Source organism: Panulirus ornatus, chromosome 50 (genome assembly GCF_036320965.1).
Source record: "Panulirus ornatus isolate Po-2019 chromosome 50, ASM3632096v1, whole genome shotgun sequence".
In the NCBI taxonomy this organism is placed as follows: domain Eukaryota; kingdom Metazoa; phylum Arthropoda; class Malacostraca; order Decapoda; family Palinuridae; genus Panulirus; species Panulirus ornatus.
The window spans coordinates 8,321,643-8,339,777 of NC_092273.1; the positions used below are offsets into that span (position 1 = coordinate 8,321,643).

The 18,135-nt window shown below is 40.2% G+C and overlaps 1 protein-coding gene across 1 annotated transcript in view; it reads right to left on the reverse strand.

Moving 5' to 3' along the window:
• The window catches only part of LOC139764565 (tumor protein p53-inducible protein 11-like), a 449,602-nt gene extending 431,467 nt beyond the window's left edge, over nucleotides 1-18,135 (reverse strand). Inside the window, exon 1 of the mRNA XM_071691348.1 lies at nucleotides 18,033-18,135. The gene's annotated coding sequence lies outside the window, so the exon portion shown is untranslated. The remainder of the gene's footprint in view (nucleotides 1-18,032) is intronic.

The following is an 18,135-nucleotide window of genomic DNA, read 5'->3' on the forward strand; positions in this document are numbered from 1 at the left end:
GAGTAAACCCAGCCTAGTTTCAGGGTGAGTAAGGACACTCAGCTATTTCCAGCGTGGGTGAATGAGGGATTTAAAATTGTGCGTGGATTATCTGCTCAAATGGAAAGCCACAACAATACTGTACATTCAGATTATATTCAGGCCAGACGTGAGTATGCAAGCACGCACAAGTATACACGTGCGATTCTCTCTCTCTCTCTCTCTCTCTCTCTCTCTCTCTCTCTCTCTCTCTCTCTCTCTCTCTCTCTCTCACACACACACACACACACACACACACACACACACACACACACACACACACACACACACACACACACAAACACACACCTGAGCACAAACACAAATAAATATATGTGTATGCTCATACAGCTATGGAATCATATATACACAGGCAATATATATATATATATATATATATATATATATATATATATATATATATATATATATATATATATATGGAAAGGATCACAATTTTGCGCGTGATCAAGATATTCCTATGAGTCCACGGGGAAAATAAAACACGAAAACTTCCCAAGTGCGCTTTCGTGTAATAATCACATCATCAGGGGAGACACAAGAGAGAAATATTAGTCAGTTGATATACATCGAAGAGACGAAGCTAGGACGCCATTTGGTAAACATGCGATATATATATCACTTAAAAATCTAGTCTTAATCCAATGTCAATTTCCTTCTCAGGAGAAAAGGCAAAAGGCCTCTGTCCTTTCTGGTTTTGTCTTTTATGACCGCGATAATTCCATTTGGGAAGATGGGATTACGTAAACTATTAGTAAAGACCCATTTTGTTAGATTAGGGAAACGTTAATTCAGTTTGAGTTCACATTCGTAAAGCTAAGTATTATCTCGTATATCTTTATACATATTCGCCATTTCCCGCATTTGCGAGGTAGCATAAAGAACAGAGGACCGAGCCTTAGAGGGAAAATCATCACTTATATATATATATATATATATATATATATATATATATATATATATATATATATATATATATATATATATATTTTTTTTTTCTTTTTTTTTATACTTTGTCGCTGTCTCCCGCGTTTGCGAGGTAGCGCAAGGAAACAGACGAAAGAAATGGCCCAACCCCCCCCCATACACATGTACATACACACGTCCACACACGCAAATATACATACCTACACAGCTTTCCATGGTTTACCCCAGACGCTTCACATGCCTTGCTTCAATCCACTGACAGCACGTCAACCCCTGTATACCACATGACTCCAATTCACTCTATTTCTTGCCCTCCTTTCACCCTCCTGCATGTTCAGGCCCCGATCACACAAAATCTTTTTCACTCCATCTTTCCACCTCCAATTTGGTCTCCCTCTTCTCCTCGTTCCCTCCACCTCCGACATATATATATATATATATATATATATATATATATATATATATATATATATATATATATATATATATATATATATATATATATCTTTCATAATATTCGCCATTTCCCGCGTTAGCGAGGTAGCGTTAAGAACAGAGGACTTGGCCTTTGAGGGAATCTCCTCATCTGGCCCCCTTCTCTGTTCCTTCTTTTGGAAAATTAAAAAAAAAAAAAAGAGAGAAGGGAGGATTTCCAGCCACCCGCTCCCTTCCCCTTTAGTCGCCTTCTACGACACGCAGGGAATACGTGGGAAGTATTCTTTCTCCTCTATCCCCAGGGATATATATATATATATATATATATATATATATATATATATATATATATATATATATATATATATTCGAATGCGAAATTATAAGGCAAGAGAAAGGTGTGGTTGAAGGAAGAGTTTGTATGAGAGTTGAAGAGGGTCAGCCGAAATGGTTTGGACATAAGGAGAGAGGGAGTGAGAAGAGGGTGACTAAGAGGGCATACATGGTGGAAGTGGAATGGACTAGGAAAAGAAAGGAAACCGAGATGAAGCTGGAAGGATGAAGTAAAAGTCCTTGCAGGAGGGTGTGAGGCGTGCATGGGAAAGAGAGAACAGGAACTATATAGTATACGGGGGGCAACGTACTGTCAATGGACTGAACCAGGGCATACGAAGCGGGAGCGGACTGGGGAAACCACGGAAAGGTCCGTGTGAACTGGGGCTATAGTGGGCATCTGCTTCATGCTAAAAATCTGCCTCACATCGAGTCCAATGAGCTACAAAGCAGTGGCAATGTTCCCATCAGTAGTGTGTTCATTCCTCTCGCGTGCCAGACTACAAAAACACTCAGAGAATGAAAACTGTTCACGATTTTATTTCGGGAACCTTCAAGCAATTATTTCATCAACTGAAGTTTTCACCGTACCCTTTCAGGGTCCGTATCTTTGCCACAGATATTTAGGAAACGAAAGTAATTACTTCTGGAACATAAAAGGCAAATCAATCTTGCCTCCATCCCAGGTGAGGTATTGACTCCGGGGTAACAAAGACCACACTGTCAACGCCGTCACTCCCTCTGACACCCTCCGCCCACAACGAGGTACGACACTTTGAGCAAGACGGTACGACGCTTTGAGCAAGACGGTACGACGCTTTGGGTAGGACGATACGACACTGAGCAAGATGGTACGACGCTTTGAGTAGGACGGGTACGACGCTTTGAGTAGGACGATACAACACTGAGCAAGATGGTACGACGCTTTGAGTAGGACGGTACGACACTGAGCAAGACAGTACGACGCTTTGAGTAGGACGATGCGACACTGAGCAAGATGGTACGACGCTTTGAGTAGGACGGTACGACACTGAGCAAGACGGTACGAAGCTTCGTGGAAGATGGTACGACACCTTGAGTGAGACAGTTCGACCCTTTGAGCAAGACGGTACGACACTTTGAGTAAGACGGAGCGACCCTTTGAGCACGACTGTACGACCACTGAGCACCACAGTACGATCCTTTGAACAAGACGGTGCGACCCCTGAGCACGACGGTACGACTCCTTGAGCACGTCAGTAAGACCTTTTAATCACGAGCGTACGACCCTTCAGCACGACTGTAGAACCTTTTAAACACAACGGTACGACCCGACCCACTCCACCCTCCCCCTCCGCGAACGACCCTTGGGTATCATAGCCAAGCAACCACACCCCAGGGTCGTACCGACGTATGCGAGTCATACTACCCTACTCAAAGAACTAATTCATTAAAAAAAGAAAAAATATAATTCCTCGTCTTCCTTATGGAAGTGATATTCCAGTTACTTACTCTAAACAGAATGTGAAATACTTATCGGCCTAAGTGTTATGGGAAACATCTAATCTAACGAATTCCTGGCGAACGGCAGACATACATTTTCCGAAGTGGGATAAATAATGATACACGGGGACGCCATCTTATTGTGTGGTTCATACTTCCAACTTGCAGAACGAAATGGAAAATTAGAAATACCATCTAGCCACTACTATGAATAACACCACGACGCCTTCCTGGACAGTATTATGAGCTGGAGGGGAGACGAGGAGGTTCCCCTCAAACAATAAGATCCCGCGGAGATTTACCTTCCCATTTTCCCTTAATAGAGAGTAACGGCAGAGATCCATTCGACCCCAGACGGTCAAACCGCCACTAACACTACACAAAGGATGGTCTTCCTGCGCGCACGAAAACCCCCTTTGCTTGCTTGCTTGCTTGCTCAGTCAGTGATCCGCAAGACGACGCCTAAGCAAAAGGGGGACGCAAGACAGCATACGATACACAATTTTCCACGACACACACACACATACACACAACGAAAAAAAAAAAAAAAATTCCTTTTAATAAGAAACGAATGCCAGGGGGAGGAGAGGCCGCAATATTGCTTTAGAGGAAAACTGCAATGAAATTACTTCGTGCCATCATCGTGGGAAGCGGCCTCAGACGATGGTATGGCCACCATTAAGCATTCACATAAGGGGAAGCCTCATTCTCAATTACATACTAACATGATTCTTTTTTTCCCCCCCTGCCAGTCTCTTATGGTTTCCTACATCACCACGACGAGGCACTTTTGATGAAAAAGAAAAGATAATAATTTATCTAATATACGAAAACCATTAACATTTCTTTATGGAAAAAAAAAAGGAATATAGTTTATCTAATATACGAAAACCATTAAAATTCTAAGTTGTGGATAAAGAAATTCCTAACGACTTTAGTCTTTACTCAGATCACAAAATATATACATTTCCTTTTAGACTGCCTCACTGTCGTGACATTCTTTTCTCACATCCACTTTACATATTCATAAATATAAAACATTTAAATCCTGCAATATTTTCAAACCTTTTGCGTAGCCTGGTACGTACGGATGGCTTCCTCCCCCACCGACTGCAACAGAGCTGCTACCTAGACTGAGCCACGGAACTCGTCTCGTAACTTACTTTCCTTCTCTCCTTCTGATCAAACCTGCTCCCAACAAACCATTCCCTTGCAATCATTACGGATAATCTTTCGTGACTTTTCTACCCAGGTGCCCCTCTCCTCAAACCATTCCCTCATCACGCTACTCAACCTCACAAAATAGTATTGTGTATCACCAATAATATGAATCACTTATAAAAAAAGGAAAAAAAAAAACGAATTACAAAGATGTTACTTAACGTCTGACCTAAGGATCGCCAACAATAAAGAAAAAGCCTGAGGTTCGATCCTGGCTGTTGGAGGTTTGTATGATATATATATATATATATATATATATATATATATATATATATATATATATATCCCTGGGGATAGGGGATTAAGAATACTTCCCACGTATTCCCTGCGTGTCGTAGTAGGCGACTAAAAGGGGAGGGAGTGGGGGGCTGGAAATCCTCCCCTCTCGTTTTTTTTTTTTTTTTTTAATTTTCCAAAAGAAGGAACAGAGAATTGGGCCAGGTGAGGGTATTCCCTCAAAGGCCCAGTCCTCTGTTCTTAATGCTACCTCGCTAACGCGGGAAATGGCGAATAGTTTAAAAGAAAAAAAGAAAAAAAAAAAAAAAAAAAAAAATATATATATATATATATATATATATATATATATATATATATATATATATATATATATATATATATGATTGCATATCTGAAGGCGCACGTACAACATGATAGACAGTCTGTCCTAATGGCGTTACAGTTAAATATAAAGGAGGAAAGGCATCTGGGTCGTGTGACGTGGGGCCGTTAGCGTGTGTAGTTGCTGGGGGAAGAATGGCCACGCAGTCTCACTTAAACAATCAACTCGTGGAAACACGTAGAGAAAAAAAAAATACAAACGTTCAAAGCAGTGTAGAATGTACGACGGTTGAACACCCACCTCTGTAGCCAAGAATTCGGTATAGCGATAAGACGTGAGAACAGACACCAAGCAAATATCGGTTCACAACGAAATGCAAAAATATACTGGATAATACTACAATCTCATATCAAAATTTCTTTTCACCCGTTTAAGACATATGAGGAAAAAGCATATACGATGATATATATATATATATATATATATATATATATATATATATATATATATATATATATATATACGGTTGATTTTACCCTATAACATCATAAGGTATTTCCTTACGAGTATCTTGTGTGTGTTCCGTGACTGATTTCTTACCCCAGTATGAGGAGAGACAGAGCAACGCATGGACAAACCTCTGCTTCACCATTCTATTTCCCAGTCAAATCCTTCCTTACCCGAGCAGGCAGCACTGGTATTGCAAAGTATACGTCGGAAAATTGTTCAAGTTGGTCTGGGTATCGTGTGCGGGAAGCAGACGCAGTTTGCACTGGGAAATAAGAATGCGTCAAAAATGGCAGCTGCCTGAGCAAGTATAAACAAGGGAGGGAGGCCACAAGAACGCTGATGCAAAATGAATATAAATGGTTGAAGCAAGGAAGATGAGAGAGATGTTGGTTTCATTCATGAATTTAAACAAATCTGAATCATATGTGAATGGGAAACGTGCGTCATGTAGTTTTAAATGCTCGCGTACACCCACACACATATATCTGTCTATATATATATATATATATATATATATATATATATATATATATATATATATATATATATTCGCCATCTTCCGTGTTAGTGAGGTAGCACCAAGAAATGAAATTAAGCCAAAGAGGAAAAATCCTCAACTGGTCCCCCTTCTCTGTTCCTTCTTTTGGAAAAGTAAAAACTGGAGGGAAGGATTTCCAGCCCACCGCTCCCTCCCCTTTTAGTCGCCTTTTACGACACGCAGGGAATACGTGGGAAGTATTCTTTCTCCATTATCCCCAGGAATATATATATATATATATATATATATATATATATATATATATATATATATATAGAGAGAGAGAGAGAGAGAGAGAGAGAGAGAGAGAGAGAGATTTTGTTAAATCAAAATCAGGAGATACTAACAGAAAATAATATACAAAATATGGAAAATTGAGAATAAGAAAGAGTTAGAGCGAAATTCAATTTCCTCTGCAGAAAATGGAACGACACAGTAGGCAAGGTGGACGACTCTGAGCGCCTCAGTAACCCCGCCGTCAGTCCGATTTCCCTACTTAACTCCAAAACGAAAATATATTCAAACTGCATCACATGACCCTTGCATTCACGTACTCATGGTGTACGTGTACTCGAGTGTCATATCATGCATTATGAATATTTCATGAACTACAGATAGTGCAATCAATTTGTGAAATTCAGTCATTTTCAGACACCCTTCAATATGCACGGCATCAATGATTGGCTTTATATGGACGCATTACAGTACAGCTGCGCGTGATGGCCTCCTGCCTTGCTTTCCTGCGCATTAGCAATTCCAGAATTGTCGTGCATTTCTTCCAACAACATATTTACAGTAAAGATAATATACCCAGACAGCCTTTATCTAACTATTCTAAGTAATTCTGAGCTAGTTAATCCTTGTACATAAACAATACAAAGTACACGACATCGCTATGTATAACAAACGCGAGTATCATTAGCGAATTATTTTCCCTCTGAGCACGGCGGTACGACCCATGATCACGACATGACGTACCCAAGGGGCTCGTACCGTCCCTCTTAATGATCGTACCCGCCGTGCTCAAAACACAAGTGGCGCCGAGCCAACAATGAATGACCCGTACTTCCTTCCCATCAAGTTCTGAGTCATTAGCATCCCCTTAATTACCCGGGCCATTTTGGTTCCCCCTTTGTGTCTTATCCATCAGCATGAACTATATATATATATATATATATATATATATATATATATATATATATATATATATATATATATATAACCACGTTGCCATATCAACTATGGTGCGCACGGAGCCCAGGAGACATGCTAGCATATACCGTTCGACAAGGCTGGGTGGGTGGGTCATCACCATCATCATCGTGTCACGTCATAGAGAAAAAAACACTGTTGATCATATTGTTGTCCATCACTACAATGCCATTAAGTTCTCCACCATGCTGTCCTATTGTTGATATGTCGTCATTTCGCCGCATTAGCCCCACTATGAGGGATATCTATGGAGGAAAATAAGAATATGACTAAGATCTATGAGCCAACAGTGATGTGTGTGTGTGTATGTTTTTCAGTAGAGCGCGCGCGCGTGTATGGCCAGGATGAATTCAAACCCCCTCTGGCCCATACGGTTGGGATCATAAATTTTGCTCAACCGTGAAATTTTAACATGTTTACTCTGGTGAAATTCCGAGAACTGGGGCCGACTTTGAAATGATTTGGTTATGAAAAAAAAATACATTTTATCGTCGCATAAATACAGAATTAATTTGATCGAGGCTATGAACAAGAAATATTTATTCTCTACGTCACTTTAAAAAACAAAGAAATAAATATTCTCGAAATCTGAAAACATATCACAAAAATACCAGTCCTACTTCCCGATTCGAAGCTTTCACAAACCATTTAGGTAAACAAATTCTTTCATCTCAAGACGATCTTAAAACACACACGAGTCAAGTTCCCGAGTCTATAACAAACACCAGGCTGCCAGACATCGGCGGATCTGAGGGTCACCTTGGGAGTCCAACAGCATTTACGAATTGCAGCTAACGGCTGGCTGGGAGCTGTACCCTCCAACGATGCCCTCGGGAACTACAGGGTAAGTGTTCCCTGGCTGTAGGTTGGGAGATGTAACTTCTGTAACGTATATGGGTCTTACGTCACAACCATAGTTCCTTGAACCCTCTAACCGTTGTCAGTGCGAAAGTATAAGTAACGGAATTTATTCACATAAGCATTCTACCACACAGACTCACACACACACATATATACACACTGCTGTAATTGTAAAGCTGTAAAGAAAAGGAGGATCGTAACGAGTGTGTTTGGTAGGGGATCGGGTGGTTTTCCGTTCCCGTGAAAACTGAACCAATGAAATTATCTAGGTGCATAATACTACATTCTGGTGACGTCTCAAGGTTATATATATATATATATATATATATATATATATATATATATATATATATATATATATATATATATATATATTATTTTTAACTTGCTAAAATACGCTTTAACACCAACCAAAGAATGAATAATCTATTGACTTGATATATATATATATATACATATATATATATATATATATATATATATATATATATATATATATATATATATATATACATATAATCTTTTGCATCATACATATCTCGCCAAACTCTAGTCCAGCTCTGGCCACCTCAGCTCACGAGACGAAAATGAATATTCTCTATTCCTTCCATGCCATCCAAGTCTTTACCATTCGATGCTCCCTGAGAAAGTACAAAAGTTTTTAAAGCAAACGTAAGAGGATTTTTCCCTTCCCTTGTTCTGTTCGCATTCTGTCGGCAAGGATCCAGAGAGGAGTGCCGCAGGGGGTCCGGCTCTTGCAAGAGATTAAAAACAAAACGGGTTTTTCTTTATAATATTTCGAGAAGATTTGTGCAATGCCTTTACCCATGAAACACACTAGGCTTCAGCATGCACGCATTCTGAACTAGACTCCAGCCTGCACGCATATGCTAGGCTTCAGCCTGCACGTATATTGAATAGGCTTCAGCCTGCACGCATATTGAATAGGCTTCAGCCTGAACGCACTCTTATCAAAGTTATCGACAATATTTGCCTCTGATACTCTTTCGTGTCAGAATATTTGTTTGCATTTGATACTCTATCGTTTCACAATAAAATTGTACAGAGACTGAACTTGAGTTACCAGTGACTAATAGATATCTGACGAAAACAACCCATACTAATTTTTAACTATCAGAACGAAAACTGAATTTCGAAGTCGTTCGAGAGACGTTCAGCAAACATCAAATCAAATCAAAGTTCGTTAAATGCATTTATCTATTGGGGAGGGGGTAACTGGGCATTCATCTTCACATATTCATTCCAATAATAATGTACCTGACTCTGGATATTAAAGGCGTACCTACCGTCACCTATGGTACGTTGGGATGATTGAAATGTGCGAAGGGGGGAGCGAATAGAAAACGTGAGTAAATGGAACTACTCGGCATCTTTTACGAATATGAATTCCGATACGACAGGTGTGTGTGGAGAGATAAAGGAGTATTGGAGCGTTTGACTGGAATGAAGAGCCTTGATTGGTTGATACAGACAACCACGATCTGTATTCAGAGTTCTAACTTTGCATCAGCATTCATTAAGTATGGCTACTCTTCTCCCAGACACATCACCAAGGAAGGATCAGGTCATTACCTTAATTAATCACCTGGGTCAATATTCCTCCACGTCAACACTCTCTTCAGCGTTCACATGTTCCGTCTGATTGTCTCCTACGTTATTGCTTCGAGCCGCCAATGGAACAGCCCTTTCATCCGCTACAAAGCTGAATACATCAAAGGAGAAGCGAAATTCCTGCGTAACCTTCGTTATCAGTGTATTCAATAGTGTTGTACATTCTATATATATATATATATATATATATATATATATATATATATATATATATATATATATAAAATCACCTACTGCGGAACTAACCTTCCTCGGGTTTCCTCCCTTCCCCTCCCTTGAGATGTAGGGATGCAGCGCAATCTTTGCTCCCCGAGAATGAACCTGGATTCTAACATCGTTCCCCAAGCGAAGAAGGTAATGGCACAAATAATTAGTGTCCCTAGCCTTTACCCACGTGAATGGACGGGGTGTTGAGAGGGGGAGACTACAGTTCGCTCCTACCCGGAGTGACTGACCATGAGTGTCCACGAAATTTTACATGTGGCTAGATATACTAGCCCTTATACTATCGCTAATACACAACCACATCCGCCGGGTTATACATAATAGACCAGTATAATGGCTACTCCATATCCAGTGAAAAGTTGAGAGAAACCAGATGGCCGACGATGGCGTTTCCGCTTGCAAGTGTTCTGAGTAAATCCAATTTTCGTTAACAAACCCTCTTAGGTTGAACCCAAGCGAATCAGCTGGCCGCTTGCACCCACACTCTCCACAATGTTCTACATAACGCCATTATGAATAGCACAACACGTCTCCCTGATGGTGGAAGCTGGACACGTCAGGGAACAGGTGGACATCAGATACCATTCCATTCTAGTTCCTGGCTTGCTGCTGTAAAGAACAGCGTCCAGCTTCATGTGATAGCTGTCTTAGCGTTAATACTAGATTTTCATTGATATATATATATATATATATATATATATATATATATATATATATATATATATATATATATATATATATATTGGAAAGGATCACAATTTTGCGCGTGATCAAGATATCCCTAGGAGTCCACGGGGAAAATGAAACACGAAAAGTTCCTAAGTGCACTTTCGTGTAATAATCACATCATCAGGGGAGACACAAGAGAGAAATATAACAGTCAGTTGATATACATCGAAGAGACGAAGAGGCGAGGTAGCGTTAAGGACAGAGGGAATATCCTCACTTGGCTCCCTTCTCTGTTCTCCCCATCCTACACGTACGGCATACAGGTACACCATACAAGTTTATACCATGACCAACAAAGCAAAAACACACGAAAGCCATATTCATATGGTCGTAACAACTCTGACCTTAACATTGAATTAAGGTCGCTTCTTCCATGCCCTATCTAGGTCTTGGTGATATTAGCTCAGATGAGGTAATTAGCCAAATATTCCGCCAGTACTTTTCCTGATTGGGTCAGTGATCGTGACATTCGAAAATACTGCCAAATTACCAATCATTTTCGTCCACATTGTGAAGGGGACACATTATGTTTATCTCTTCGGCACACCCTGGCATCGCACAGACAGACGGAAGACGGACGCACGGAGTAATCGCTATATCCCGTAAACCTCTTAGTGAAATGATGTTAATGTTGACAGCAAGACGAGCTTTTTTTTCTGAGATAGACTTTGAAAATTATGATTTCACTGAAATCAATATACACACCATTTCGAAGCCACAGTAATTGCAAAGCCAAACCTTAACACTAAAATCATCCACCTAGTAATCCAAATGTTTTCGAATGTCTTTTACTGTGACATTTTCTTCTTGCTTACGACGAATGTCGCATGTGACGAGATATTTGGAGGTCGTTGTCAACATCCTCTTTCATGTCTTGGAATCCAAAAGTTTATACGTTTTCTTTCCTCAAACCAAGCCTTCCTTCCAAGGGTACGTCTGCAGCAGAACTGTTCGTTCACCGGGGAAATTTAACCATCAACTCTAAAGTGCGCCCACGTAATCTTTTACTGAGCAATACCCCCCCAGTCGCAGATCTTACTACTGGTATACGACTGGTCTACCTGGCTTGTGGTATGATTAAGTAAACCTCGACAGCAAAATACGTATTGGTCTGTCTGTTTACATGTTCTAGAATCTCCTCGGGTCTGTCGTGCCACTGTGCCACACAAAATAATGCAACAGTTACGATTTTCGAAGGTATTGAATATCGAGTTAAATAAACAATCTGGGACTTATACAATTATCCTTTCATCAAGATTTCCACCGACGAAGCAATGAAGCTTTCCCAGAAAACTAACGGTCATCGCCATATTAAGTAGCCTAGCTTCTTCAAATTCCTGGGGTTCCTGACGTGCAATAAGTCTATTAAAAGAGACTCTCATTGGAACTTGGCGTGTCGAGAGCTTATGTAAATATATATATATATATATATATATATATATATATATATATATATATATATATATATATATATATGCCGTGCACCGAGAGTATTGTATCCTGAAATCCACGCATCCTAAAGCCTAGCCTCCTGGGAGCCTTCCTTGGGTGTAGGGAGGTTGAGTGAGCCTGAGTGGTGACTGACTTGCAGGCCCAGAGATCACAGGGATTCATTAGGCCATGTTCCAGCAACAGTCGAAGCATGTAATTAAGAACCTGGGTGGAAAATTACCACTCAGAGTGGAAAATTAACGTTTACTGAACAAACTGCTCATACTCATAATATGAAAGTGAACAACTACCTTTCATAATTGCAATATTTTTTTCATTTAGTATGTACTCACCTTCTGATGGAGAATAATCGCAGTCTCTATCTTACATAACTCGCTTATGCCACTCATCCATACGGCACGATACTCAATCGCAGAGCAGTATGAAAATACAGCTTATGGCAGCATCTAACACGTAACAGCATAAATAAAAATGAATAAGCGTTTCATACATCAATGACCCAGAGGCTAGGTTTAAACGAACGCTATTCTCTATAAATGCAAACTTCACACCTTTGAACACGACCTTTGACCATGAAGATACGACCCTTGGGTATAACAGCCTATGTACCTGACTTGTAACTGCGAGGTAAACTGAAAAGGTCATACCGTCAAACTCAATGGTTGTGTCGTTGTATTCAAGAATCGTGCTCTAGGAGTTTAACTACTTAACCTCTAAACTATCAAACCTGCAACGGGGGGAACACTGAAGCACACCCATTTAAAAACATTATACAAAGTTCCTCAAGGAACCAAGAGTCCCTAAAGAAAAAACGCAGAAGTGTAGAATACGTTCACTTGTAAGATGTCCCAGTTGAAAAATGGAAACTCCGACTTCAAAAAAAAAAGACGTATTAAATTACTCCTTAAAGGTTTGGCTGAACATAAGTGACTACAGCGTATCAAATCACACGTCTCAAAAGGAACGTCAACATGAACAAAATGGACACTTGGATCAGCAAGCTTGGTCACATGCCCCAATGACCAGCTGCTCACTTAGACGTCTATCAAGGCCCGTCCTTCCCTATACACTGACGCTTTCCCTCAAGAAGGAACAGAACTCCACCAAGATGGCTGCCTATAAGTATGGATGGCTACTTAGACCTGTCCGAGCGACAAAGTAGCCATGATCTAAGAGCAACAGGTGCTTTATCAACACAGTTGCATAACGACTTGCCGATCATTCAAATAAAATCTATACTCAAGTCTTATCGCTCGGTATTAAACATAAATGTATTACGCATAAATTCTCCGAAAAGATAATAATAACAATAACCAGAATAGGAGCAGAGTCAGTGTGAGGTAAGGAAGGAAGGAAGGAAGGAAGGCTGCAGCTGACGGTCGGGATTTCAATCATCTGCAAGAAGTTATTAATCCAGAGATTGCCAAGAGCTGCACGGGTGAACTTAAAATAACTTTCATTTTTCATCAATCAAACGGTGGGGGAAAAGCAAATCATTTACTATAATCATGGTTTTTGAAGTATAGGAAAGTCACATCATCATCATACTTCGGTGTAAATATAAATCAGTAATTATATTGGGGGGAAAAACCTGGCAAGTGCTGCGAGATTCAAACATTGACAACAGCTCTTCATACCCTTGATCTTCCATTAATCTCGCCTATGTATCTATATATCACATCGAGATCCAAGCTGATACACTTAATTTCTACACACTATAAATACCAGGGACCTGACCTGAACCATGAATGCTCAGGTTCAAAAGCTAAGGGTCGTACCACCACCGAGCTCGGGGAGATAAACAACATACGTTCCTCGCCCACATTTTGCATTCTCCTGCCCAATGAATGTATCTTATGACGCGGAATAATTTGCCCAGTGAATTTCAAGCTGTTTGGCCCACCCCGCGAAGCTTCGGTCACAAATCAATACACAAATTCTGGCTCCGCAACCAACCTCCGGCGGTAGCTTTTGCACGTCGCCAGCATTGTTGGGGACAGGAAGGAAATGCTTTAAAAAAAAAAAAAAAAAGATAGGAAAATGACAATACTAGTGGCTTGCCGTACCCGCTCCACCACCGCTCCCAACTCGGCGTTAGATAATACAACGTATCTAAATACTTTCCCCATCACCACCTTCGGATATCGATGTATAAGATGATAGAGCGTAATGTTTGAAAATTATGCACACACACACGAGCACATGAACACAAAAAGGAACTAATAAGTTAACGTAACCAACGCTGCACACTGACATATAATACTTTTACAATGGCCAGGGCCTGAACTTCGAGGCTGCGCCGCACGCGAGAACAGGGTAAGGTGGATTACTTTACAGGGGTGGCAAGGGCCTCGATGAGGCCCTTTTTTCGTCTGATGACGTTACAGTCTCGTCGAGGGTGACTTTATGCCATTTGCAGACGAAGTCCGAAAACTATATATATATGAAGCTTGAATTCGCATTTAGTATGAACCTTTAATTCTACCATTCCAAATAGAATTACATCTCCATTTAATTTCCTCCCTAAGCACCGCTACTGCTGCTAATGAAGTTTTCTCATGTCCTTCCTGACTTGTATGTTGCCCAGCATCGTCTCATGCCCCTTGCTTGCGGCGGTGTAATTAACTATTTGCGTGTACAGTAAAGCTTTGCGCCCTTTCTCTCCTCATATCTTTTTAAGTTTCATTTTAATCTAGATGATGACATAACATTCGCCTCTTCACTTGCCTTAATCCATTTATCCACTACTCTGTTGGTGTAAGTAAATTTACCCACATCTTTTCTCTTCGTTTCTTCCATAGTACTCACTCTAATTGGACGCTTCATCCGTTTCAAAAAAAGAATAGCTCAGAATCAACGTTTCCGAGGCCACGGAAAAGCCTGAATGTTGCTGTCATGTCACCCTCTAACCTTCTGCTATCTACTGCGGTTAATTCTAGAAAATACCATTCTTTCCTTTTAACTCAAGCTTTGGTTATAGCACAATTTTCCCTAATTAACAATGAACTCTTTTGCATCTTTAATCGAGTCGGGTTAAGAAATTACATTACCAGCCAACAGTTGACGGAGACTAGGCTAACATCTGTTCACAAGGCGTATGCTAGATGCCTGAATCTTTACAGCATAAAAACTTTTTTCTAGGAAGGGCGTTTACCAATAGTATGTAATAAATGTCTTCGAGTGTTACCAAGGAGTAATGAACTGCACTCTTACCTATTCCATGGGTTAAATCAGGGATATTCATAGCCTTTCGAATAGACATCCTGCTTAAAACGAGTTTGTTCCTTCACAACAATCAGTGTTATGTGCCTTCATTCTGGAGTCCATTCACTTCAAACTTGGTAGTCATGTGTTCCATGGTTCAATATACCCAGACACTTGTTCCATATTTTCTTTTTATAGAATTCTACTGGATCAAAAGACAAACCACTGAAGTGTACATTTTCGCCTGCTGTTTTTAAGTCTTGATCAACTGACATGAAACACTGCAGGCAAAAACCTTCCATCAGCCACGTACAATTCACTGGATGTATTTGTGATACGCCATTTATACTATTCTAGAGGGGTCAAGGGTCAGTAAAAACATTTTTTTCGTACCATAACCATGCCATATCCTTGTGCTCATGAAATCTTGTCCAGGTATTTATACATGACTCACATTATACGTATATCAAATGAATTATTCGACTTTTCCTTTAGGGGTAAAAGGTCACCGGCAAAATACAATTTCATATTTCTTGTCCTTATTCACCCAAGTTCAGGCTATGTTAATGATGTTTTCCCAAAAGATGTCTGCAATTACCACGATAAATTTGAGATGATTATCTTTAACCTCTTTAGAGGCCAAAGGTAAAAAATAATTTTCTGCAAACTTTTATTCAGCCAATACTGATGACAAGCCGCACACACCCCTTCAGTCTTTCCTCAACCTGGATCTTACTTCATCCAATATCTATCTCACCTCCAGGTAGCTTGCCTTAACCCACTTTGTCATTATCTCGCTTCACCCTGGATATTGCCTCGTGTTGTATCTTCCTCATACAAAGTCATGGCTTGCTCTGCATCTTCCTCATCCTGTATTTTGCCTCATATTGTACCATCCCTCTCTCTTTTTCTTGTCAAACTTTATATCAACTCATCCTGAGCATTACCTCAAACGTGCTTCGTTTCATCTTTATTGTTCGCCGTGTAACGAGTCTTGCCTCACCCCTGTATCTTGCCCTCATCCTGCCTCGCGTTGGGTCTTCTCAGCCGGGTCTTGCTTTAATCAGTCTTGCCCCTTGCCCCACCCTGGGTCTTGCCGAGACGTGGCACAAACATTCCTTACTTTGATCCTCACATACTCAGTAACTGCAACATCCTCTTAACGTAACTTTGACGAGTCTTGGCACAAAGAGACTTATGGTGTATATGGAAGGGAAACATACTACGTTCCCCTGGTAAATGGCCTCTTTTAGTCACATCTGAGAGTATTAAGGCAAATGCATCTCTTCAAGATGATGATATAGGCTATACTAAGGGGGGTTATCAGTCAGTGGCCTTACCTGCACGATTCTTTACTGTTTCTCCAAGGGAGGTGTTTATGAAAAATGATATATATTCAAGGTATAACCTTGGTTAAGTGCAAAATGCATTTACCGTAAAGGTGCCACTAGGCTAAAAAAATGATAAATAAAAAAATTTTTGCAAGGTCGGTGTATTCAGGTTTAAGTGGGTTCTTTCACTGTGTTATAACCAACAGTTCATCTCCCTAGGGACAAAGATAATCGGTAGCACTTAACGGTGGTAAACGTCTCTTACAGAAAGAAAAGATAGGCTATATAATAAAGGTAGAACCCTCGTGCGTTACATAATTTGGTTACTAGTAATCATATATTATTGATTACGCTAATAGTTTATGGTTCGAATCCAGGGCGTGGGCCTATCACACCAAACCCAGTCATTCCCTAGGGGTAGAATCGATAATGGGTAGCTGGACGTGGTGGAATCTCTTGTTTTTTTTCAAAAGAAGGAAAAGACAGGTGGCCAAGTAATATAGTTAAGAGCGAGGTATCTAATGTAAAACCTCGCTAATAGCTGGAAATAATCCTATGAAGAATAAATATATATATATATATATATATATATATATATATATATATATATATATATATATACTGCATGGTCCCTCAAATATCTAGAACTTAACTACACAACTATATTAGTGGAGCAAGGCGTCAAGCCAACCTGAGAACACGTTTATTTCTCATGACTAGGAGCAGGTAAGGCAATATGCCACAACGTTTCCCTAACCTGCTAGCATTAGGCAAATGATACGAGAGTCGTTTACTCATAAAAAGCGGCGATTAAAGGCAAGGTGAACGAGCGAATGATGGGAAAGCATAATGAAACGCGCGGACAGGTAGGTACTGTAACAATTATTCTCCACGTGTACTGTGTTAAGCCCTAGTCCAGGCGCCTAAGGACAATTCGTGGGTCACTATGGTTACAAGTGACAACAACAGAAGCCCTGCTATGCTGAGTGGCCGCAATGAATAACTTAAAAAGAAGCGCTAAACTACTATATAGGGCGATGATAAAAATCGTGGTAACTCGGGAGTTCACATGTAACAAGAGGGAAGACACAACTGGATCGTCTTCGGATCTAAAGTTACACTAATTTCACTTCTAATACATGATTATTTTCATAATAAATTATACCTTATCAAACATCAATATCTGTAGAGACGTGTGCATTACATGAGTAAAATACATTCTCTGAAATAACTAAAATCCTTGAGACAAGACTCGACAGATATTGATTTGACAGACAATTATACTACTTGGACATCAAGCTAACGAAAATGAAACGATCACCGAGAGTGATGTGGGGCTTACACTCAACAGGTAGCAGGACAGACGAAACAAACACGTCCCAACTCACCACCGCCCTAAGCCCGACTGGCCCTGCACCGTGATCCCTCAGCCAGCCAGGTGTTAG